Consider the following 23,781-nt stretch of genomic DNA (forward strand, 5'->3'; position numbering starts at 1 on the left):
ATGCAACCTTATTTACACTACTTTGTGGAAAGACATTCACAATGTATTAAGTGTAAAAGCAGGTTAGGGTTGGGTTGGCCTTGTAGGATCTCATGTGTGTAAAGAAGCAGGTGTCCAGAAGACACCCAGGGATGACTCAGAAAGATGTGCCTGTGTACTGGCCTTCAGTTGTAGTGTCTCTCTGCAGCCATTCCTGTAGCTGCCTAATCACCCCCATAATACTTTGGGCAGCTTCTGGATGGCACCTTTATAATTCATTCAAGCACTCATTTACTATGTAAATCAAGTGTGGAAATAAACGATGACCACCCAAATAGGAACAAGTAAAGGCTATTTATTCAGAGCTTGCTGTAGCAGAGGAGGCAAAGACAGGGACAGGAAAAGCTTTACAATAGAAGGGGGAAAGGTTTCAGGCCTGGGGAAGCTGTAGGCAGACTAAGTAGAGGCAGGACACCTATGTGATGGGTTAGCTGTTCAGTCCGGCTTCCTTCAATTGGTCTTAAGTTGGAAGCAGGGCAAAAATTAGGGAGGCTGTCAGTTATGAATCAAGTCCTGATCATTTGGAGTCAATTGTTACAGAGACTCTCATTTGGCTTTCTGTACCTATTAAAAATAGTTGGACTTCCTGGACTGGCTACTATAGATATAGACTGGTCTTCTAAGCTAAGTGTTGTAGAGTTCAAGTTTTACTTATAGTCTGGCTATTTATTGTCTGTGTATCATATTGAGTCTCTCATAAGTAGTGGGAGAAATACTGAGTTTACAAAGATATGGCAAAGGCACTGTCTACCATCAGGGAGATTATCGTCTGATAGAAAAGACATCCCACTCACCTGTGGTTTTCGTGTCCCTGTGCTATTGCAGGGATGTCTGTTTGGCACTGTGAGAACACACTGGACTTTAGAGGAAAGTCACACCCCCTCTGCAAGGCAAGCAAAAGCTCTGAGGCTGTGGCTTTGGCCAGCCCCTCCAATGTCATTCCTCACTGCCCTCCCCTCACCCAGGCAGCACTGGCCATCCTGCCCATGAAGTCAGCTGCCCAGAGGCTGGCAGGGAGGGAGCGTGTATATCACCCCACGCCAGCAAGCCAAAGTAATGTTGACGACAAAATATTCCTACTCAAAAAAATTTTTTGTTGGTCTAGGTTCTAAACAAGTGCTACCATTACTTTGAGTTTCAATTACATATATGCAAGCTTCAAATTAACACATTTTTATCATTTCAACATTTCAATAGATTTCAGTCGATCCTACGTGGAAGTTAATTCCAATAGCGCCTAGTTATACAGAGGCCCCTGAGACACATGGACTCAATTACATGCATTTGTTTTAAGGGTAAATTTGCAGCAGTTCAGAATTTTTGAAGTTCACTTTTGGCCCAGACTCTGTCTCCAAGCCTTGGGGAACTATGCATCCTCCATTTAAACAGTAGATTCAAAATAACAGTGAGAGTCCGTCAGTCCGTCATCACCACAACGAAGAAATACAACATACATGACTTCAATTCTGTCATCCTAAGCGATCATTTGGAAGTTCATTTGTGTTTAAAATTTAAAACAGAGTATGAACTACACAGTGATACCTTTTTGTTTCATAAATGCAAATTATAGTTCATGCATGATTTATTGAATTTGAATAGTGTCTTAAAGACTAAAATTCATTATTTTGTATGGTTAATTGTTTGAAAACTAAAAGAGAATCAAGAAAATAAAATCTTATAGCCTAGTGCCATTGAGTAGCTTTATCCTAGTGTGTAGCTATAGAGGAGGTAAATTAGTCACAAAAATATTTGCCAACAGCCCAAAGCTGGCTTGCACCACATACACTGAGCATCAAGTTTTAACACCATTCCTTAAAGACTGAGGCCCAGAAAATGCAAAGAGAGCCATCCACACGGCAGCAAACAAAGCAAGGAAATGGACAATGAAATAGAAAAAGAATCAAATATCAAAGAAGAATGCCAGGAGAAATGGCAAAAGACACTGCGCCAAAGAAATTGAAAGAGCAAAGTTTGAAGATTTGATTATTCACACCAGAACTGGACACTCAGACCAGAACCGCGGACCCAATGTCATGTTCTCTATCACTCAACCACTCTTGCTGATTTTTATAAAAGGAAAAATCCCTTGAAAGTTTGTGCTGAATAAAATAGAAATTTGTGATGAAATTTCTGGTGATATTTTAGTGGATTTCAACTAAGGAAGACATCCGAAATAGAATTTTTATAAAGCTATGCCAAAATTATCTTCATGCTTAAGGCTTTTCATAACTATTTGTATATCTATTGCTTCACATGAAAGAAACTTTTTGAAATTAAAACTAACAAAGAAGTCTTCTTCAACCAAGTGCAGGTGAAGACAGACTGACAAATCTGACTGTAGAGAACACAGAACATGAATACATGAAGCAGTTGGCAAAGTCACTGGCAAATTTGCAGATGTCAAGGCTTGAAATGAGAAACTATAATGCTATGATTTACTACTGCAACAGGCCAATGTGTAGGAATTTTCCACATTAATGTAATTTAATAGTATAAGTCTATTGTGTATTTTTCATGCTCATACTATAATTTTTTTCTGGCATGATTATATATATGTGAAGTTCAATAAAAGAAAATGTTTTCACTGTCTACATTCCTTTTCTGGTCATTATTAGCATATGTTTCATTTCTGAATTATTGGTGCCAGAAGAGAGGGGGGTGTTAGACCTGCCACTTCTGTGGCCCAAGGCACCAGGCCCCTTCTGCTCCTGGGCTCCTTCTGTTCCATCAAGACTTTGCTCAACGCTAAGCCATTAAATCTGGTCTTCTCCCTGCCTGCAATATTCTCCTTCCAGATCCTCCAGGAGCTGGATTTTCCTCAGCTCAAATGTCACATCTGAGAGGGGTCTTACCTGCTCATTTTTTCTCCATTGTGTTTATCAAGGTAATCTTGGTTTACAACACTGTTTGGGGGGTTATGGGTTCAAATCTTCACAGATGTATGTCTTAATACCACGCCCACCACCAAAGCCCCAATAATCCTCCACCATGCTCCCCTGGGCTCCTCCCTCCCCGCCCCCACCTCCCCACCCTCCCCTTCTGGTGGCCTCAGTTTTGCAGTCAGATGTCAAGGGTTTGTTACCGGTTTAGTTTTGTCTGACCTCTTGTTTTGTTCCTCCACAAGTAAGGGGAAACATCCAGGATTTGTCTTTCTCCCTCTGACTAATTATTCTGCTGAGCATTCCCTCATCAAGACCCACCCCATCGCAAATGGCAAGAATTCACCTTTTTTTTTTTTTAATAGCTGAGTATATTCCAACATAGTGGAATAGTGCCGCTGTCAGGCACTATCCTACTTGTCTGCTGTCGCTGTCTGTTCCCTGCCGCCAGCACGGAGCCCCGGGGCACGGGATGTGCTCTGGCCCCTGCCTCTCCTCAGCACAGAAGGCCCTGCGGAACTGGAGCCTGAGAAGTGTCTGACCTGGAGGGTCAGACTCCCCAAGGGCAGGTCTGTGATGCTGAAACTAGAAGAATATGCAAGTAAATAAGGGGGGGGGCAGAGGAAGAGCTGGTGGCATCAGGGAGTTGAAAGAGAACAGCATGTCATGTCCTGAGCAATTGTCAGGGCACTGAAGTGGCCCCAGGTGTTCCTCCTAACCCAGGGACAACTGGCAAGGGACTTCAAGGTCTTTGGGCTTCATGCTCAAAAAAAGAAGGAGCAGGTTTAAGCAGGGAGAGGCAGGATCCACATGCCTTCTGGAAATACACTGTGACAGCGGAGAGGGAAGAGTGTGGAGGATGGAAAGCGATCAAGACCACCCTCTTTGGAGCTCCTGAAAAAACACAGGGCCTGAGGAGCAGCACAAACCCACCACCTCCAAATTACCTCCACCCTGATCCCCAACAACTGGGTCCTGCGGCAAGTCCATAGTCAGGCAGAGGCCAGGTCAGTCAGGAAAGGACAGAGATGTCACCTCCGCAGCAGCATCCGTGGGTGGGGCAGGTCCCTGGGTTTGGGAGGGGGTGGGCAGGGGAGGGTAGAGAGGGGTGTCAGGAGGCATCCTAACCAAGATGCTGGTGGGGGATGGAGAGTCAGGACAGCAAGGGAGTCCACAGAGATGGATCTCCACATCCCTCTAGTCACCCTCCTCACACGCGTGGGGGCCTGGGGGGAGACGGGGGATTATGAGTTCTCTGGGGACCAACACAAATACATTACTACCAAGAAGAAACCTCTGAAAGATGCGAGCCACTGGCTCTCCTTTATTACAATCCAGTTTGGGAAGAAAGCTGCAGCGATGGCAGCCCCTCTCCGACCCAGTGGGCAGGGCCCACCCCTCCAGGACAGAGAAAGCTCAGAGCTGGCGGATGCTCCAGGGACCCTTCCCGCCAGTCCTGGGGCCAGCACTCTCCTTGTCCTGGGCTCAGCTGCTGAGGTAGGAACCCTCCAGGGACAGGGAGCAAGGGGCATGCTTTGAATCTTTACATGCCACAAGGAAGAAAATCAATTCCAATGCCCAAAGGAGGGAATTACTGCAACAGAAGGTCACCAACCACAGCAAGTCACTGTACCGTTTTGGAGACTTGGACAGGGAAAAATGCCTCCGCGTGAGGTAAGAATGCTCCAAGGTCTGAAGCGAAACCCTCTCCCCGAGAATCATGTGAGACAGTCCCAGGAGGGCAAGACCACACAAAGGAAGAGGTTTCTTTGTGTGTGCACGGCTGTGGCGGAATTCCAAATTCTGGCTCCTGCCATTTCAGGCAAGTCGTCAGCTTTAGCCACAGCATCTGACTCGCGTTGAATCCTGGAGGAACCAGCTGACATTAGAGCGTTATTGTTGCAGTAGCCGTGAAACCAGTGGCAGTGACCACTTCACTGGGGTGCGAGGGACACGCTTCATAACCAGCCTTTGGGCTCCAGAGCTCTCTGGTTACTACCAGATTCCCTGAGCCCCCATACAGAGCTTGGACTTTGGATGTGACATCTACACCCCTCCAGCAAGGTTGGGTAGCTCCCACTTCTGTCCAAGTGCTCTGCCTCTTCTTGGGGCCAAGGTGACACAGCAAAGTCAGGGCAGAGGTCAAATGAGAGGTGCCCTGAAGGCGAAAAGAGACATTTGTGGGTTTTTCAAAACTCACACTGTCTGGACCATTTGAATTAAGTCCAGAGTTTTTTGGAGGAGCAGTATGTCCTGAGAGATTGTCAGGGATCAGAAATCACCCCAAGTGTTCCTCCTAACCCAGGCCCAATTGACAAGGGACTTTAATTAATGTCTTTGGCTTCATGCTCAGATGTCAGCTGGCTCCTCAACCTTGTTTTCAGATATTTAGTTAGAAAACCCTATGGGTGGTCCCAGAAGAGACCAGGGTCATGAAAAGAAATGGAAGCATCTGGAATGATCACACCTTGAGAAAGCAGGCATGAAGGCAGATGGGCTGGCCCACCTAGGGACACAGTATGGGTAGGAGATTCCTCAGTGACTCTTCTAAGGACACTTGTCATTGAGGCTTCTGAGAGATGACATCTGTGGAAAGTGCTCCTCCTAATAGAAGTTCTAGCTTGTGACCAAAATGGCCATCAGGGAGCTGTGGAGGCTGGCAGAAAGTGGACCAAGCAGCCTTCACAGCAGCTGCCTGGAAGCCACACCCAAATATCATCCATTGTCTTAGGAGAATTAAAATTAAATTAAAAACTGGTGCAATGACACCAAAAGCACACCCCGTGGAATAAAAGAATGATAAATCGGACTTCATCAAAATCAAAAACATCTGCTGCCCTGAAAAAGTCACTGTTCACAGAATGAAAGGACAAGGCATAGGTTGGAAGAAAACATCCAACTAAGGACTCTGATCCTGATTGTATAAAGAACACTCAGTGATAGAGAAGCAAACAACTGATCAAAAGTGGCAAAGCTTTTAACAGACACTTAACTGAAGAAGACAGACAAATGGCAAACAAGCACCCCAAAAAAGGTGTTTGGCACTATTAGTAAATCAAAACCACAATGAAGTCCCCCATGCACCTGTTAGATTAACTAAAAAGAACAAGAAAAAAGTGACAACACTAGGAACACCTAGTGCTGGTAAGGAGCAGAACAACTGGAATTCTTGGAATTCTCGGACATTGTTGGTTCAAAATGGTACAACCAATTTAAGAAACAGTTCGGCAAGATTTTATAAATGATAACCCTAAAGAAATGAAAATCTATGTCCCCACAAAATTGGAATCCAAATCTTTGGAGTGGAGTGATTCACAACCTCCAAAAATTTGGAAACAACCCAAATGCCCTTCAGCTAGCGCATGAACACAGACTGTGAGACTCATGCCGTGGGGCACACGCAGCATCAAAAACCAAGAAGCACTTGTCCTCGTAGGCATGAAGGTGGGTCTGACACTGGGCATGCTTACAGGAGAAGTCAGACAAACGGCCACACACTGAGTAATCCCATTGACATGGCATTCTGGGAAAGGCAAAGCTGGGGGCCGGAAACATCAGTCGTCTAAGGGGTGCAGGGAGGGCACTGTTACAAGGACAGAATTCGGGGTATAAAGATCTGCTCTGTGCCTTCAAGGTGGTGATGATGTCACAGCTGGTTTTTGTCTAAACTCACCAAACTCCACACCAAAAGAGTAATTTTTATCACATATGAATTTTTTAACTGAATAAATTTGTTCAAAGTTCATTTGAAAAAGAACTGGTGGAAAGAAACTTCTCAAAAAGGATTTGCCCCCAAGTTGATGACAGTTACAAGGAGACCCTACCTACCCCTGGGGTCTAACAGACCAAGCAGCTGGAGGGAATCCTGCAAAACTCCTGACATCTGGGAGAAGCCCACACTTCTGCTTTCCAGGGATAACCCCGGGGCAGAGGGAAAGCCCAGCTGGAGCCTGGGGAGCACTCAAGAGGAGCCCCAAGCAGTGGGAGTATCCAGGGCTATGGATATGGGGGAGACGGCACACAGACAAGACCAATTCCAAAATATGGAGAGATGAAGACCAGGGGGTGAAAGGGGAGAGAGATGGGGGGACATGGGAGGCCAGACAGCACACTTGCTGGTGGGAACTCAGCAACCAGCGGTCTAGACAGCACAGCCCCCCAGGATCCTGCGGTGACTTGTCTGGGACCAGAGGGAACAGAAGCACATATCCAATGTCGAGCCTGCTTACATGGAGTGGTAAAAGAGGGTGGAGGAGGGCTTTCTCACCAAATACTGTAAATAGCCCATCAACAGGAAAATTACTAAGGCGAGGTCATCGTGACCGCATGGGTGATATTTATGGGGCGCTGACCACATGCCAGGCACTACTTCAAGTTCTGGCTATGTATTGACTCTTAATCTGCCCACAACTCTATGAGACATTTTTATTACCCCCATTTTGCAAGTGAGAAAATCGAGGCACAGAGAGATGAAGAAATACAGCCAGGGGGGCACACACTGGGCACATAGCAGGGCTGGGGTTCAAATCCAGGGAGCTGGCTCTGAGCACACTCTGGGTGGTTATAACTGCGCAGACAGCGGAGGTGTATTTTCCAAGCATCTTTGTCTTCCCTCTCGCCCACCACACCCAGACACCCGCCCCTCGCCCCGCCAGGCTTTGTTGAGTTCTGGTTTCCACCTGCATATCGCTCTACAGATGGGTGTATGCAGACACACACACACACACACACACACACACATGGGGGTGGACACAGACCCTCAAGGAAGCCAGAGGAATCAATGGAGTCAAATGCCATGGAAGAATCATGAGGCAGTGGTTCTTAAAAATAATAAGTCTTTTCCAAAAGAGACCAGGACATACGAGCCACAGCGGGAGCCAAATGACGTCTGAGCAGTAGGGCCAATAAATTAATTTCATGTGGAAAAAAACTGGGTTGGCCCGGGGTTAATAAGGTTTTCTCGCCGACATAAAGTTCTCATTACAAAACAGACTTCCCTGGCAGGGCCTCCTCCGCTGAAGCTGTTTTGGATTCAAGCTTCTCCCAGGTCCCCTGTGCCTAACAAAGATTCCACATCAAATACAGAAAAGATGGACCTGTCTAGACACCCAGTGCATCTAGAAAGCACGCAGCCTTCTCAGATGCCCGGAAGCAGGTCCCATAGAATATTCCTCCCAACTCCAGGCACCACAAACAGGCAAAACTGGGAAGATTCCAACTTCACAGACAAAAAGTCTTAGCTTTTCTGACTCAGGAATAGTATGCAGGCTTTTTTGTAGGAACTGGTTAGGGAGCTTCTAGAAGATTCTGAGAACTGTTAGTGAAAATGAAAGGGAGGGGGGAATATTATAGGGCCAGCAATGACTGGAAACGCATCAATGACTTGCTGATGAAATGCACACGGCCCCACTTCAAACTTGTTGGGGGAACCTGAAGTTTCCCTTTGGTGTGGCCAGAAAACAAAGGGCACAGTAAACACATGGGCAATGCCACCAAGGAAAGGGGAGGAGAACTAGTTCATCTTATTAACAGCAATACTAATCCTTCAGCATGTACAACTGTTTCTTCAGAGCGTGCTCGGGACAGGCACTCACTAGGACCTGGGTGGACAGTGGACAGTGATGGGAAGAGCAAGTGGGAAACCCACACAGCTGGCAGTGGGAAATCCAGCCACGGCAGACAAGCAACGCAGGCAGACCCTGCCTGCCTCTCCATCCTCATCCTCCGCCACCCCCACCAGGCAGCAGCGCTGGCGACAGTGCCTTTGGACACAGCCCAGGGCCCTTCCACTTGCTGCCCCACCTCCCTCTGGAAGGCCCTTCTCCCAGCTTTGGTCAGCTGGCTGTTTTCACACTGCAGCTAGCTCAAATATCACCTCTTGGGGGCTCACCCCAAAGACCTATGGAAACTCCCTTTTCCTCCTTCCCTCCCATGGGGCGACACTTTTACCCTGTTTATTTCCTTCACATAAAAAAATTTAAATTTCCTGTAAACCGTCCAGTGAACACACAGTGCTTGGTACATGGCGGCACATCCAGAAGATGACAGTGACTGTAAAGTTAGGAGGAGGGAGGAGGAGGCGAATGCAAATGGGTGGTAGGGTGGGGCGTGTTGACAAGGGGACATTCAAGCCAAGACCAGAGCATGATGGGGTCCCTGGTCACATGTAAGGAAAATGCTCTTCGGGCAAAAGAGAAAGCACCTGCAAAGAATCCAAGGCGGGAAAGGCCTGGTGTGGGAGAAAGGGAAGGAAGAGCATCGTGGCTAAAATCCAGACAGCAGGGCCTCAGGATGGAGAGCAAGGTGAGGCACGTTCCAGAGTCACTGTCTTCTAGATGGAGCTGGAAGGCTCTGAGTAGTTTAAAAGGGAGTGGGACACAGTCTAATTTGTATTTCTAAAAAATCTTGAGAAGAAAACCTAGATGGCCTTGGATATGGTGATGACTTTTTAGCTACAACAGCAAAGGCACGATCCATGAAAGAAATCATTAATAAGCAGGACTTTTTTAAAATTAAAAACTGCTGCCCTGTGAAAGACAAAATCAAGAGAATAAGAAGACAAGCCACAGACCAGGAGAAAATATTTACAAAAAACACATTTGATAAAGGACTGTTGTCCAATATATGAAGAATTCTTAGAGCTCAACAATAAGAAAAGGACCTGATTTTAAAATGGGCCAAACACCTTAACACACACCTCACCAGAGATATGCAGATGGCAAATACGCTTATAAAAAGAAGCCCTTGGCCTCCCTGGTGGCCTAGGGGTTAAGTCTCAGTGCTATCGCCACTGCGGCCTGAGTTCAATCCCCAGCCAGGGAGCTACCCACATGGCACAGCAGACCTCTCCTGTCTCACCCACTGCTCCCCTCAGCGTGTATTTCAGTAGATCTGCCTCTTATCCCCACTCTGTCTCTGGTGAATCCTCTAGCCTGCCGCCTGTACCCCACCCCTGCATCTCTGTCTTACACCCCAGTTCTTCTATGCAAAAAAAATAAATAAATAAAATAAAAAGATGCCCCAAGCCCCATGTCATCAGGGAAACACAAATTCAAACAATGAAATGCTGCTACACATCTGTTCAAATGGCTAAGCCTGGACCCTGACCACACCAGCTATGGGGGGACGTGGAGCCATGAGGGCTCCCCTACATGGCTGGAGAGGAAGCCAAGGCACAGCCATTTTGGAGCAGATTTTGCTGGTTTCTTAGAAAACTAAATATACCCTTATTGTATGATCCAACCATAGTGGTTCCTGGTATTGTGCCTGAAGGGGGTGAAAATGGAAGCCCACACAAATGTGTATAGCAACTTGATTCATCATCACCAAAACTTGGAAGCAACTAAGATGCCCTTCAGCGAATGGATAAATAAACTGTGGAGTGGGATATTGGAATATTATTCAGCATTCAAATAAAATGAGCTATCCATTTGTAAAAAGGTATGGAGGAATCTTAAATACACTTTACTAATAGAAAAAGTCCAACTGTGTGACCCCAAGTGTGTGTACTCTGGGAAAGGCAACACTATAGAGATAGGAAAACTCCCAGTGTCTGCTGGGGGTGAGAGGAAGAAGAGTAGGTAAAGCCCAAAGGATTTTTAGGGTAGTGTAATACCATGTGTGCTTGTCATTAGCCCTGTGTCCTTGCAGAATACACTGCACCAAAATCAACCCCAAGGTCAGCTCTAGACTTTGGTGTCATGCACAAGTGCCATTCGATGACTGATGTTGATGCTGGGGACTCTGCATGTGTGGGGTCATGGAGGAAATGCCTCCCTTTCAATTTTGTTGTGACCCCAAAGCTGCTCTTCAAACAAAAAAAAAAAAACGAGTCTTTAAGAAAGGATCATTATGGTTATTGGGTAGAAAATATGTCAGAAGGGCACAAAAATGGAAAAGACAAGTTGGAAACAACATTATCTAGGTGAAAAATAATTTGCACACAACACCAATGATAAAGGACTGATCACAAAAATCTGCAAAGAGCTGATGAGACTCAACAACAACAAAGAAAATAATCCAGTCAAAAAATGGGCAGAAGAGCTAAAAAGAAACTTCTCTGAAGAGGAAATGCAAATGGCCAACAGACATATGAAAAAATGTTCAACATCACTTGTAATCAGGGAAATGCAAATCAAAACTACCATGAGATACCATCTTACACCAGTGAGAATGGCAAATATTAAAAAAAACTGGCAACAACAAATGTTGGCGAGGATGTGGAGAAAAAGGAACTCTCCTGCACTGTTGGTGGGAGTGCAAACTGGTCCAACCACTATGGAGAGCTGTGTGGAGATTTCTGGACCTACTAAACATAGAGCTTCCATATGATCCAGCAATTCCACTCCTAGGTATTTACCTAAAGGACACAGAAACATCAACTCCAAAGAACACCTGCACTCCTATGTTTATAGCAGCACTATTTACAATAGCTAAGCTTTGGAAACAACCCAAATGCCCAAAAATAGATGACTGCATCAAGAAGATATGGTCCATATACACCATTGAATACTACTCAGCATTCAAAAAAGATAAGCACATGCAATTTGCAGCAACATGGATGGCGCTGGAAGGGATCATGCTCAGTGAAATAAGCCAGAAAGAAAAAGAAAAATACCGGATGGTCTCACTCATAGCAGGAATCTAGAAAACTTAAATAAGGGACCAGGAAAATGAATAACTATAAGAAAGTGAAAATCAAAACCAACAAAAATCTATGAACCAGAGACACTTTTTGGGGGGTGGGGAGGCGGGAGGGGAGGGATTGGGGTCAGAATGGGGGGGTTGAAATTGTATGGGGAATATAAAAATAAAATTTATTATTTAAAAAAAATAAATAATTGGGGAGGGAGCAGTGAAATATAGGACAGTAGTGGGAAGAAGTAGGTGAATTAAGATGCAGGCTGGCTGAGAATAAGTATGGGGAATGCAGGGATTAAGAATAACAACCAGAGGGGCCTCCCCGGTGGCACAGCGGTTGAGTGCTGGGTTGCGAAGCTGCCCGCGGCCTCTGTGGCGCAGGTTCGATCCCCTGCTGCTCCCCGGCCACCGGAGGAGGGTCCCACTTGGCACGGCAGACCTCTCCTGTCTCACCTGCTGCTCCCCTCAGCAGTGTACTTTGGTCCTTCTGCTTGCTCTGCTCCCCGCTCTGGCTCTGGTGAATTCTCTCACCCTCCCGCGCTTCTGACTGTACCCAGTGCTTGTATAAACAAAACAAACAAACAAATAAATAAATAAAACATGCCTCTATTAAAAATTAAAAAAAAAAAGAATAACAAGCAGAGGGGCCACCCTTGTGCCTCTCTGGTGGTGCAAGGGGTTAAAACGCAACCTATGAAGCTGTCCGCAGCCACTGCAGCACGAGTTCGATCCCCGGCCAGGGAGCTACCCACATGACGCAGCAGACCTCTCCTGACTCGCCCACTGCTCTCCTCAGCAGTGTATTTCAGTCAATCTGACTGTTCCATTCCCCACTCTGTCTCTGGTGAACCCTCTCACCCCACACACCTCTGGCCTGTACCCCAGCTCTTGTATGCATAAACAAATAAATCTTTATAAAAAAAAGAAAAAGGTGCAAAATGACCAACCAGAGTCCTTGAGAAGTTTACAGAAGAGGGGGAGAGACAGAGAGAGGGAGAGAGGGGTAGAGGGAGAGAAGGATATGAGGAAGAAGGGAAAGAGAAAAGGAGAGGGGTGGGGTGACCTAGGCAGGGAGGTTTGTGGGGGTTGGCGGTGGAGAGACGAGGACTTTGTGACATTTGTCTTCAAGTTTCTCAACGAATGAAGCAGTGCCCTGTGCAGTGAGGGGGATGCAGGGGGATTGGACCAGATAGAACGAGGAACTAGTGAGGAGTGTAGGCAAACATAGCCAGTCTAGAAACAGCTAGGTAATACGGTAACTCTCATCTTATGAAATTTCCATCATGTTTGATCTCCACAATAACCTCAGAAAGCAGATGAAACAACATGAAAAGCCCCTTTCATAGAAAAAAGAGCTCTGAAGGGCTTGAACTGGAACATAAACATAAGCACTTTGGATGAAGCCCCAGCTCTTGGCTGTGCACGGAGGGAATTTGTGGGGAGCCCCAGCTCCCTCCGGTAGGTAAGGTCATATTAAGCCTATTCTCTCAGGGCCACACCACCCAATACTGTTACCCCAGGATCAACGTATCAGAGAAAAACTTCTCAAAAATGATCCCGCAGACTCAATCAACCTGCCCTCTTTTTGCCAACAAGCCACCTCATCAGCAGAGGGGGCACCACTCTGCATCCTCGGGGCCCCACCCGAGCCCGTGGAGCCTACCCCCAACACACCCACTCTGCCCCTGTCCAAATTCGATGCTCAGAAAACCAGCTCACGGATTTTTGTTGCTTTTGTTTTTTTAACTAGGAAAAGATTCCATGCTAATTAGGTGAAGTCTGTTTCTGGGCTGCGAGCACATGTTAGTAGTCTAGTCGCATTGACATGCCGGGGAAAGTCTGCTCCAATTTCCAAAAGTTCAAGTGATTTCAGGGAGAAATGTAGATGTGAATCTGGGAACTGAAACACGGAGACAGCTCTGGGCGTGGGAGGGACACCAGCCTTCGCCCCCCTCAGCCTTTGCTCAGATGTCCTTTTTTCCCAATGAGTTTCATGTTGACCATCCAATTTTATACCCACACTACCACACTGCACCCCAACCCCCAGCCCACTCCCCCTGCTTCTTTTAAATAGCACTGACACCTTCCCATAGACTGTATAGTTTATTACTCTATTCTCTGGTATATTGCAAATGCTTGGAACATGGTAGTTGCTCAATAAATATCTGTTAACTGGAAGAATGTGTGAAACAAACAGCTTCCCCATTTTCCACAAGTGTCTCTATTTTCCTTACCTTGGGTAGCTTTGAGCTACTTTAGATGGTTCTGTCCTAATCATGAGGGAGGTCCCCAAACATTTTCTCATCACACTACATCAGTAAAAAATTGGACCATCACTCCAATACATATATAATTGATCACATTTTTGGTTAATTATATATGTATTACTGTATGTATAATATGCCATATGTGTTTTAACTACTCAAAAAATTTTAAACTATAAAATAAGCCAAATGCTAATAGGTGATATTTTCTGCAAGTGCCAAAAGGGAGCAGCTTCTTCTGGACATAAGACAGAGCCCTAAACAATTGAGGATGTACTATGTGCTGAATACAGGCACACATAGCAATTATCACAATAATCCCAACACCCCAAGTCTCTTTGTATCCCCACCTTAGCCCCAATGGCCAAGGAAGCTGAAACTCAGAGGAGTGAGTTACTTAATTCAACTTAGCTGGGATAAAACCTAAGGGGGCCTGACCCCACAACTCTTGTGCTGTAGGAAGGGGACTGAAAGCAGTTGGTCAGAGGGAAGCAAATCAAGCATAAGCCAGCACACATCCCAGCTCGGCCTTCCACCCACGGAGATGCAGCACACACGACAGTTCCCAAGCTCCACATCCTGGGATGAGCCTGTGGCTGGAGACCACAGGCGTGCCTGCGCCGGCATGCATGCTCACACCAGAACCCAGAATTTCCCCAAGACACAGCAGGAGAGGTGATCTAATTAATGGCTGAGCTATGCCCAAATTATCTATTCCCAAGGCGACCTTATGTCCCAGTTGGGTAGGCAGAGCCCCCATTTAATTACCACGACACTCACCCCCTTTCATTCTCAAAATGTTATCATGTCCTCTTTCACTCTCAAAAGTGCCCTGGTTGGGATGATCAATTACAGGGTCACCCAGTCAATAGGTCCGAACACAGCAGAACCCAAGAGCTGCTCTGATTAGAACTGAAAAGGCTGTGATTTCTCACATACTGACTTTACCCACCTCCACCTCTTCACCCCCAGAGGTCAAAGCAGCAAGTTTCCCCTTAGCAGAGATTCACTTGAGCAACCTCAACATGCCTGAGCAACCTTAGCCCACCTGAGCAACCTCAGCACACCTGCATGGGATTCACATCCAGAACTCGGAACACTCTGTGTGGGTAAATTCTATTGGTCTATCCCCAAGCTCACTGATTTTATTCTCTGTCATCTTCTTTCAGTATGGAGCCTACTTAGCAGGTTTTCAAAATTTTATATTATTGGGTTTTCAGTTGTATGTGTCCCAAAAACCACCCACAGGTGTGGCTCGGCGTCGGGCCCCAGCCAGATCTCTCCCCAACTGGAAAATAGCATCACAGACATTAATGGAAAGGTGTCCAGGGGCACCTGTGCAGGTGAGCGGTGCATTGTTTGTCTTCCACAGACTCTCCCAACAAACAGAACCAGGCACCACACCCTGCTTTGGCCCGTGTAGCTGACACCACACCTGGGACAGATAAGGAGTTAGAGGGATTGGGTCACCTGGGGTCAAGGCCACTGGAGCAGAATGTCCGGACATGTGCAGCTGCCCTGGGATTGCCAGGGAGCTCAAGTGTCCTTCCTGGCGGCCCTCCCCGGCCACAGGCTAGCTCTGCTCTGGAGCCTTCCCGTGGTCTGCTCCTCACACCCGCCACCCCCTCCCCACACACATGCACTCAATTGCCTTTGCCACAAAGCCCAGATGTCAAGAGATGCCCGCGGAAGAAGGTGCGAACCTCATGCTCCTGGGTGTGGAGAAGGGCCTGGAATCCCACCCAGGTGGGCCCACAGTGACATGGCCCCAGGGCTGGGTTCACACCAGCCAGAACTGCCCACTCACTATCAGAAACATCCCCTAAACCTTTCACAGTGACAGGTCAACATTATCTAAACTCTCCTTATGTTCTCTGCCTGCTGACTGGCCTCTCTTCTGAGATGGTGGAGGCAGAGGCAGTGTGGGGAAGCAACAGGGGAAATAAAGGGATTTTGTCCTCTCTGAGTTTGATGTGGTTGGGGGAGGCACAGAAAAGTCCATCTGAAGTGACTCGACTCTCCAAGTTTCCTCCCTGCTCAAAGCACAGGCCCGTCCCAGGGAAAACAGAATGATCTCAAGCTTGTGTGACACAATAATTCTTAAAAGTGTATGAAATACATTACTAAAAAATAATCATAATAAAATAATCATTTTTCAATCTAGCCTTTGTTCTCAGTGCTGCTGGCTCCACCCCCAGCTAACTGGAAGCCTCTGCTCCAGCAGGTCATGAGGCTGTGGGCAGGCTGCCCTTCAGGCAGCCTCAATTTCTCCTTGTGTGCACTCAGCGTGCCCAGTGGAGTGACCCCAGCTTCCGTCAAGGGATAGGTTGTCATATGCCACCTGGTTTTCCTCCCAGGTTCCAGGGAGAGCAAGGACAGTGGCATCTTTCTCTGCGGCGCCTCAGAGGTGAGGATGAGGCCATCAAGCTCTTTGGGCAGAAAGACCAAGCTCCCTGCTGGGCGCTGCCTTGGTCTCGAGGATCAAGCTTGATGGACAGGAACTTGATGGGTTAAAAGGAACTGTCAGGCTGGGTTCAGATGCCTGGTTTACCCTCAATCCTGGCCTCATCTCACCAGTGAGGGCCTCCAATGTCAGGCTGCAACCCTCTGAGCAGCATCACCATGAACAAGGGTGACAGGGAAGGTTCTCTCTCTGTGACTTCACTCTTGACCCTGAACGAGGGTCAAAGACGGTGGAGCCCTGTGCCAGCACTGCTCATGCCCAACCCAGGCATCTATAACAGAGCTTGGGTACCTGCGCTGAACCTAGCCTAGGAGGACAAGAGGCACAGGTGCCAGGAAGAGCCTCAGGCCACAGGCTCTGACCCAAATCACCCCACTACATGACCATCCCTTCATCACTCCAATTGCAATACTGAGCTGTAGAAATTCCCTTCACTAATTTGTGTTTCTCAAATGCTTTGGCTAACATGTGAGTCCAAAGGAAGCCTACTTTGGGCTTTACTTATTTTCAAAACCTGAGGGTGTTGCTCCTGGATTCCCTCCCAAGCCTAGAAAGAAGACCGGAGAGCATGGCAGGGTTCCTGGAAGAGAAGCCTTGAGGCTATGATTCACTGTGGGACTCACCAGAAGTTTGCTCTCCCTCCCTCGGTGGTTCTGTCCGAGGACTAGTAGCTGCTCTGGTGGAAGGTGACAAATTCAGGTTCAGGGTCACCTGCCATCAGCTTGCAGCTGGCTGGTCCTAAGGGCACACCCAGCTTCCCCCAGAGCATACCAGGCACTAGCCTTCCCCAGATGGAAAGCCTACACTTTGAGCAGGCATTTGTCATCTCTTCCCTCAAGATGTTCATAGACACAAAATGCAAAGTATATATTTGACAGACATTGAAATAAATTGAAAGCCGTTATTGACATCAAGCAATTATACAATCAATAGCAAACGATAGTCATAGTTCCTAATCTCCCTTCTGAGATTAAAAGGTAGGTCCATTCTATTGTTAAGAAAACATGGTAACTAACATTCATCAGATGCAAATTATGTCAGGCATGTTCTAGGGACTTGGCACGAGCACATCACGTAAGCCTCACAGCATCCCTTGGGTGGGTTCCACTCTCAAGCTACTTTTGCAAATGAGGAGACTAGAGTCCAGAGAGGTTAGGAAATTTGCTCATGATCACACAGTTCATCTATACTTTTCCATATATAGAATCCAGGCCATTTGACTCAGTCTACCTCCCGCTGCTTCAGGGTAAAGGTCGGAGAGTGTAAGCAGTTTCTGGGTCACCTAGCTGCTTTCCTGGGACCTAGATCCAGCCACAGGCCCTGGGACCTTTAGCCTCATGGACAGCACATTCTGGACAAAGAGCCCTAGGGAGCTGCCTGGGGCAAGGAGGGGAGCATCCTGTGCTGCGCCCCAAAGGCAGGATATACACCCACCTGTCTCAGACCCTCCCTATCAGCACTTGTTAGGTGCTAGGTTTAATCAAATCCAGAAGTGGGAGTGACTTGGCTGATGCTGCCCCCCTGGGGACCATGCCAGCAGGAAACCCAGACCACCCACTCTGCCTCCCCCCTCAGAGCTCTTCCCACCAAACCACTGTCTTGCCTCTCACCCCATTCCTCAACCCACGGCACTCCCGCCGTCTCCTCTCATCCCTCACACCTTCACGGGGACCCAGGAGCATGAATCACTTCTCTCTGTCAAGGTTATATTTTCTTGTTTTAAAAAGAGCACCTATTCTTCTTATTATTCTGAGGATGAAAAAAAGTTGCCTCTTTTTTTGGCTTAGAAGGTGGCTGAATTTTTCAATATATTCATGCAAACGAGATATTTCATCTCATGGATTTTATCCCAGTTCTGTCTATGCACATTTTAAATAAATTAAGATGAAATAAATCCATTTTATTATATTACCCAGTGCCATCTCCATGAAATAATGCCCATATTTGTATTTCCTAAGGAATGTTGACGTGGCTAAAAATGTTGCAGCAAGTGTAATCTTTGAGGATTGTGCTGCCAGAAAAAAAATAAATCTAGGCCTTTGTTTAGAGCCTAGAGTGGCACCACTTTTGATTGAAATGACTTGAAATATCCATCCCCAAAACATGGATGAGGCAGTAAAGTACACAGAATTGATCACCATTGGCTCAAGAACAAAAGCAGTGTGTGCGCCTCCCTTTGTTTTCTTAACATCTGTTCTCCCCCCAACCCCCCCACCATCCTGCAGAAACCACCCCACAGAAATAAATTAAACAGGCTCCCTTTTTTAGGACAGGAAAAATGAGAATTTGCAGTGCTAGTCCCATGGTGACCAGGGCAGGTCATCAAAAGCCCAGGCTTCTTTCTCCCTGCTCCCCACGTGGCAGCCATGGAGCCCCCAGACCAGCTTCTCCACGCTGCTCACAGGCCTGGTGCAAAAGTTCCAGCATCTCCACGTTCCACCGGCCCTCACTCAAGATGGAAGGAATGACGCAGAGGCTGAGAAGCAGCCTCACTCTCTGAAGTGTCCCTATTTAAGAGAAGAGGGGCAGACACTAGTGACACCTGTGGAGTCTGCAGCATGACAAAGCCAGTCCACGCAGCCTGCTGCTCTGGGGACAGGAAGAGCTTTTGTACAGGAGATAAACCAGGATTATGATGATGGATGACACTGAGTGACAGCTCAACCTGTCAATGACGAGAGCCATGCCAAAGCCTCCTGGCCGGGGCTGTGGATTGCCTGGAACTTAAGTATAAGGCAGAGGTAGAAAAATGGTGAGAGACAGGACCATCACTCCTGCTCCGGTCCCTCCCCTCCCCACAGCCCCTTCTCCACCACTGCTGACATGTCTCTCACTCTTCGTATTTGGGATGGATGGACAGACAAAGACACTAGCCAAATGTACCCAGCCCAGCTCCTTCTAAACACTCTGGGGACAGTTAACAAGGCAGTCATTGCTGGCTGCCACCCAACAACTGGACCCTCGCACAGCTGCACACCTGTGGTACCTCAGCTCTCAAGGCCAAAACAAGTGCCCAGCATGCCTGAGCATCACAGTTAAGGAACTTGGCTCCTCCTGGGACTGTGCTCGTGGGTATGATTCACATATTTTCTGGCAAAAATGAGATGCCTCATCAGAGTAGCCTGCCAGGTTCCCCAGCAAGAACCCAACACAAATATGCCACAGCCTCCCTGGGAGGACAGCCTATTTCCCATCTGCAAGGGCTCTGGAAAAGCCAAGTAGACAGAGTCACCAGCCATTGGAGAGACATATTCAATCTTGCAGAAAAGGTTTCCCTTTAAGTGGCTGGTATTGTGTCAGGTACTGAGAGAACAAATTTCCTCTGAACCCTCTGAGATTCCTCAGGTCCGCTATCTGGTCAACTATTTATGAGGTGGATGGCCCTTCCTCCATGAGAGGTAACGAGACCTGCACTGGCTTTCCCAGGGCCTCTCTCTCAGCACTGGCCCTGGGAAGGTTCCAAGCTGAGTGGTGAGGCCTGGTAGCAAATCCCCAAACCTCCAGCGCTCACAGAGCCAAGTGACATTCTGGGCTGGCTCCTCCTCCCTCACTGCTATTAGTGTCAATTAAGTTCAGCCTGACAGGCCACCTTTGACGAAATGCTGGAGCAACAAAGACATAAACAACGCCAAAGCCTTTGGAGTTGATATATGGTTGCATTTAATAAACATTTGTTTGCATATTTTTTATCATGCTAATGAATATAATTACTTTAATTTATGTCATCAAGCTATGATTCTGTTCTGATCTATACGTCACTTAAATGTGTAGTGTTAGCATTTTGCACACACTGGCAATTTGAAAGGGAATGATTCCTCCCTCCTATGAGGACTTGGAGCAACCTTCCACTGTCAAACATACCCTTGCGGAAGCTAAATTCAGCTCTGCAGTGAGAGGCCGTGACTTAACACCCCCACAAGGATGGCTATACCTTCCACTGCCCTGAAGTCCTTCTCCAACAAGCACATTTTCCCTTCCCTATAATCTTCCCAAGAGGAAAATACAAACACTTACCCCCAACATAATGTTCAACACACAGTCATGGAAAAAAAAAAAACTTTAATCATATTAATTAATGGTATTTGATTATAAAAGTAATGCATGCTTATTTTAGAAAATTTGAGAAAACAGGAGAGATCACAAAAAGAGATTACATGAAGATGACAAGCTAAACATAAAAGTCCTTGGAAATCCTTCTAAATGGCATGGAATGCAGGAAGATATATTCTTGGTGCCTGAGGCATGACAATCTCTGAGGTATAAAAAGAAGACGGGGCCTGATAGATAGAAGAGAACACATACTCAGGAAAGACCCACAGCAAGTGATGCAAGGGCACCAGGAACGTGGCAAGCTTGGGGCCAGGGCAGAGCACCTGGAGCAGCTACAGAGCAACTAGTTGAGACAGCATTAGGAGAAGCCAAGGGGGTTACCCCTAACTGTCTCCTTCCTGTAGTTAGTGTGTCAAGCTGCATTCTGGAGGCATTGACCTACAGGACGATGACATCCCTGAGTACCTGCCTGGAGAACTGCCCAGTCCTCACTTAGTAATGTGAGGACTGTCCCCCCGACACGTAATACATGGGGCAAGCTACAGAAAGTCTAAGATTAACTGAAGCAGCAAGTCTGAGACTTTTGTCCCCACCCAGAGATACCATGCAGCCATAGGCCCCGGCAAAGGGGAGCACAACATAATGTACAGTCCCAAAAAAAATAAATTATCTCCTTTCCCACAGGACCTAGAAATGCCATGAAGTCAGAGCACCACTAGCAACAGGAGTCCTACCACAGCAATAGTGTGACCCAAGAAATATTCTCCATCTCCCACAAGCAGGGGGGAACCTGCCACACAAGCACCCACCTTGGGAAGTGTTCTTTGTCTCTGGAAAGGATCCTATTCCAACAAGATTTAGCTGGTGGCCTAGCCTGAAGAAACTGCTTTCCATCCAAACAGCATCATCAGGGACCAGTAGGAACTCACCAGACTGTTGTTGGAACTGTAACCTATAAAAGTAGGCTTACACCTGCCTGCAAAATCTAAACAAGGTGACTACTTGCTCAAGTCAAATGTTTAAATTGATCCCAGAATCTCCTAAGATAATAACCAAAATGTTCAGGAAATGATTAAAAGTCACCCATGATACCAAGAACCAGGAAAATCACAACATGAGTGAAAAAAGACAATCTCTAGATGCCATCTCTGAGGCAAATTAGATATTGAAATTAGCAGACAGAGATTTTTAAAGCAAATATTATAAAAGAGATTCAGTGACCAATTATACAATTGCTCTTGAAACAAATTAAAAATTAGAGAAAACTCAATAAAGAAATATAGTCTATAAAAAAGAATTAAGTGGACAACTGAAAAACCAATATATAAATTTTTAAAAACTTGCAGAATAGGCTCAATGCTGAAAGAAGACAGAGAATAAAATCAGTGAGCTTGAGGATAACCCAACAGAATTTACCCAATATGAACAACAGGCAGAAAATATGCTGAAAGAATGAACAAGGATTCAGGGACCATGGACAATACAGAAAGATGTACCCTTTGATCACTGGAATGAGCAAGGGGTTGGGGCTGAGAGAACAGTCAAGGAAATATGGTTAAACACTTCCCAGATCCAAAGAAGTGAGCAAATCCCAAAATATTTGAGGATACGCAAAAAAAGAAAAATCTATGCCAAGTCACATCACATTTAAATTTCTGAAAACTAAAGATAAAAATCTTAAAAGCAGCAAAAGAAAGGCAATATATTACCTAAGAAGAACACCAAATCAAATGCCATCAGATTTCTCTTCTAAAACCAAGGAGGCCAGAAGAAGTGGCAAAATATTTTACAAGTGGTGAAAGAAAGGAATTGTCAGTTGAGAATTCTATACCTAGCAAATCCATCCACTGGGAATGAAGAAATGCTCAGATGAAGGAAAACAACTATCTACATAGAAAACGCCAAGGGCTTTACAAAAACATTTCTAGAACAAATGAGCGAGGTTTAGTAAGGTCACCAGATAATAAAAGAACAACACAAAAATCAATTACATTTCTGCATAGCAACAATAAAAATGCATAAATCAAAATTAAAAACATAATACTGTGTAGAATCACTCCAAGGAAAAGAATAGGTATAAACTTAGATTTATAACAAAGTATGCCCATGATCCATATATAAAAATTACAAAACACTAATGAACAAAAGCAAAAAATACCTAATACAAATGGCAGAACATACCATATTCATGTATTCCAGACTCAAGATAATAATGATATCAATGCTCCCCCAAACTGATTTATAGGTTTAATACAATTTCTATAAAGCTATAAGCATTGAATTTGTAGACATAAACCAGCTTATTCTAAAATGTAGGTAGAAGGGCACAAGACTTAGAGCATCTAAAAAAATATCTTGGAAAGAAGAATAAAGAAAAAAATGGAAAAAAAAGAATAATTAAGGAATTTATCTAACAGTAAAGCTTACTATCAATATAAAGCTATAGCAATCAAGACATGATACAGGTAGAGGGATCTACACATAGATCAGAACATAAGAGAACCCAAAAATAGATCCACATGATTTTTCCCCATTTTTAATTCTTCTTCAAAATGGGGTGGCCTCCTGGTGCAGCAGCAGCCTATTTGACTTCAGATCAGGTTTTGTGAGAAAGTGATTAGTTTTTTTTTATTATTTTTAAAGGTAATATTGGTTTACAACACTATATATGATTCAGAAGTATAGGATCACATCCCTCAGAATATGTTACCAAACTATACCATCACCAAGGCAACACCACAATTCAGTGCTAGTGGAGCAAACAGATATCCATAGCCAAAAACCTGAAACGTTACCTCACACTTAAAAAAATACATAAACTGGGTCTCCCCGGTGGAGCAGCGGTTGAGCACTGGGTTGCAAAGCTGCCCGCAGCCTTTGCAGCGCCGGTTCGATCCCCAGCTGCTGGATGAGGGTCCCACATGGCTTGCAGACCTCTCCTGCCGCCCACTGCTCCCCTCAGCAGTGTTCTTCGGTCCTTCTGCCTGTTCTGCTCCCTGCTCTGGCTCTGGTGAATTCTCTCACCCTCCTGTGCTTCTGACTGTGCCCAGTGCTTGTATAAATAAATAAATAAATCTTTAAAAAAAATACATAAACTAAAAGTAGATCACAAACTTAAATGCAAAGGGCAATACCTTTACAAAAATTTTGCCATTCAGGACCAGCTATACACAAGCTTATCTTTTTATATTGGCTCTAGCAGAACAAAAGTTTTAAATTTCGATGAGTCCAATATATTATTTTTTTCTTTCATGATTATGACTTTGGTACCAAGACTAGTGATGAGTTAGCTGGTCCTGAATGGCAAAATTTTTGTAAAGGTAAAGCCTTTTGCATATACACAATGGAATATTACTGAGCAACCAAAAAAGATAAACACATATAGTTTGCAGCAACATGGATGGAGCTAGAAAGGATCATGCTCAGCGAAATAAGTCAGAAAGAA

The 23,781-nt window shown here is 45.8% G+C and overlaps 1 long non-coding RNA gene across 1 annotated transcript in view; it reads right to left on the reverse strand.

The window, feature by feature from the left end:
* Window positions 1–843: 843 nt before the first annotated feature.
* LOC119249198 (uncharacterized) overlaps window positions 844–23,781 on the reverse strand; it is a 158,105-nt gene continuing 135,167 nt past the window's right edge. The window contains exon 7 of the long non-coding RNA XR_008552467.1: window positions 844–922. This is a non-coding gene — a long non-coding RNA (uncharacterized LOC119249198). The remainder of the gene's footprint in view (window positions 923–23,781) is intronic.

Source organism: Talpa occidentalis, unplaced genomic scaffold (genome assembly GCF_014898055.3).
Source record: "Talpa occidentalis isolate TD23 unplaced genomic scaffold, MPIMG_talOcc4v2.1 talOcc4.17, whole genome shotgun sequence".
Classification (NCBI taxonomy): Eukaryota; Metazoa; Chordata; class Mammalia; order Eulipotyphla; family Talpidae; genus Talpa; species Talpa occidentalis.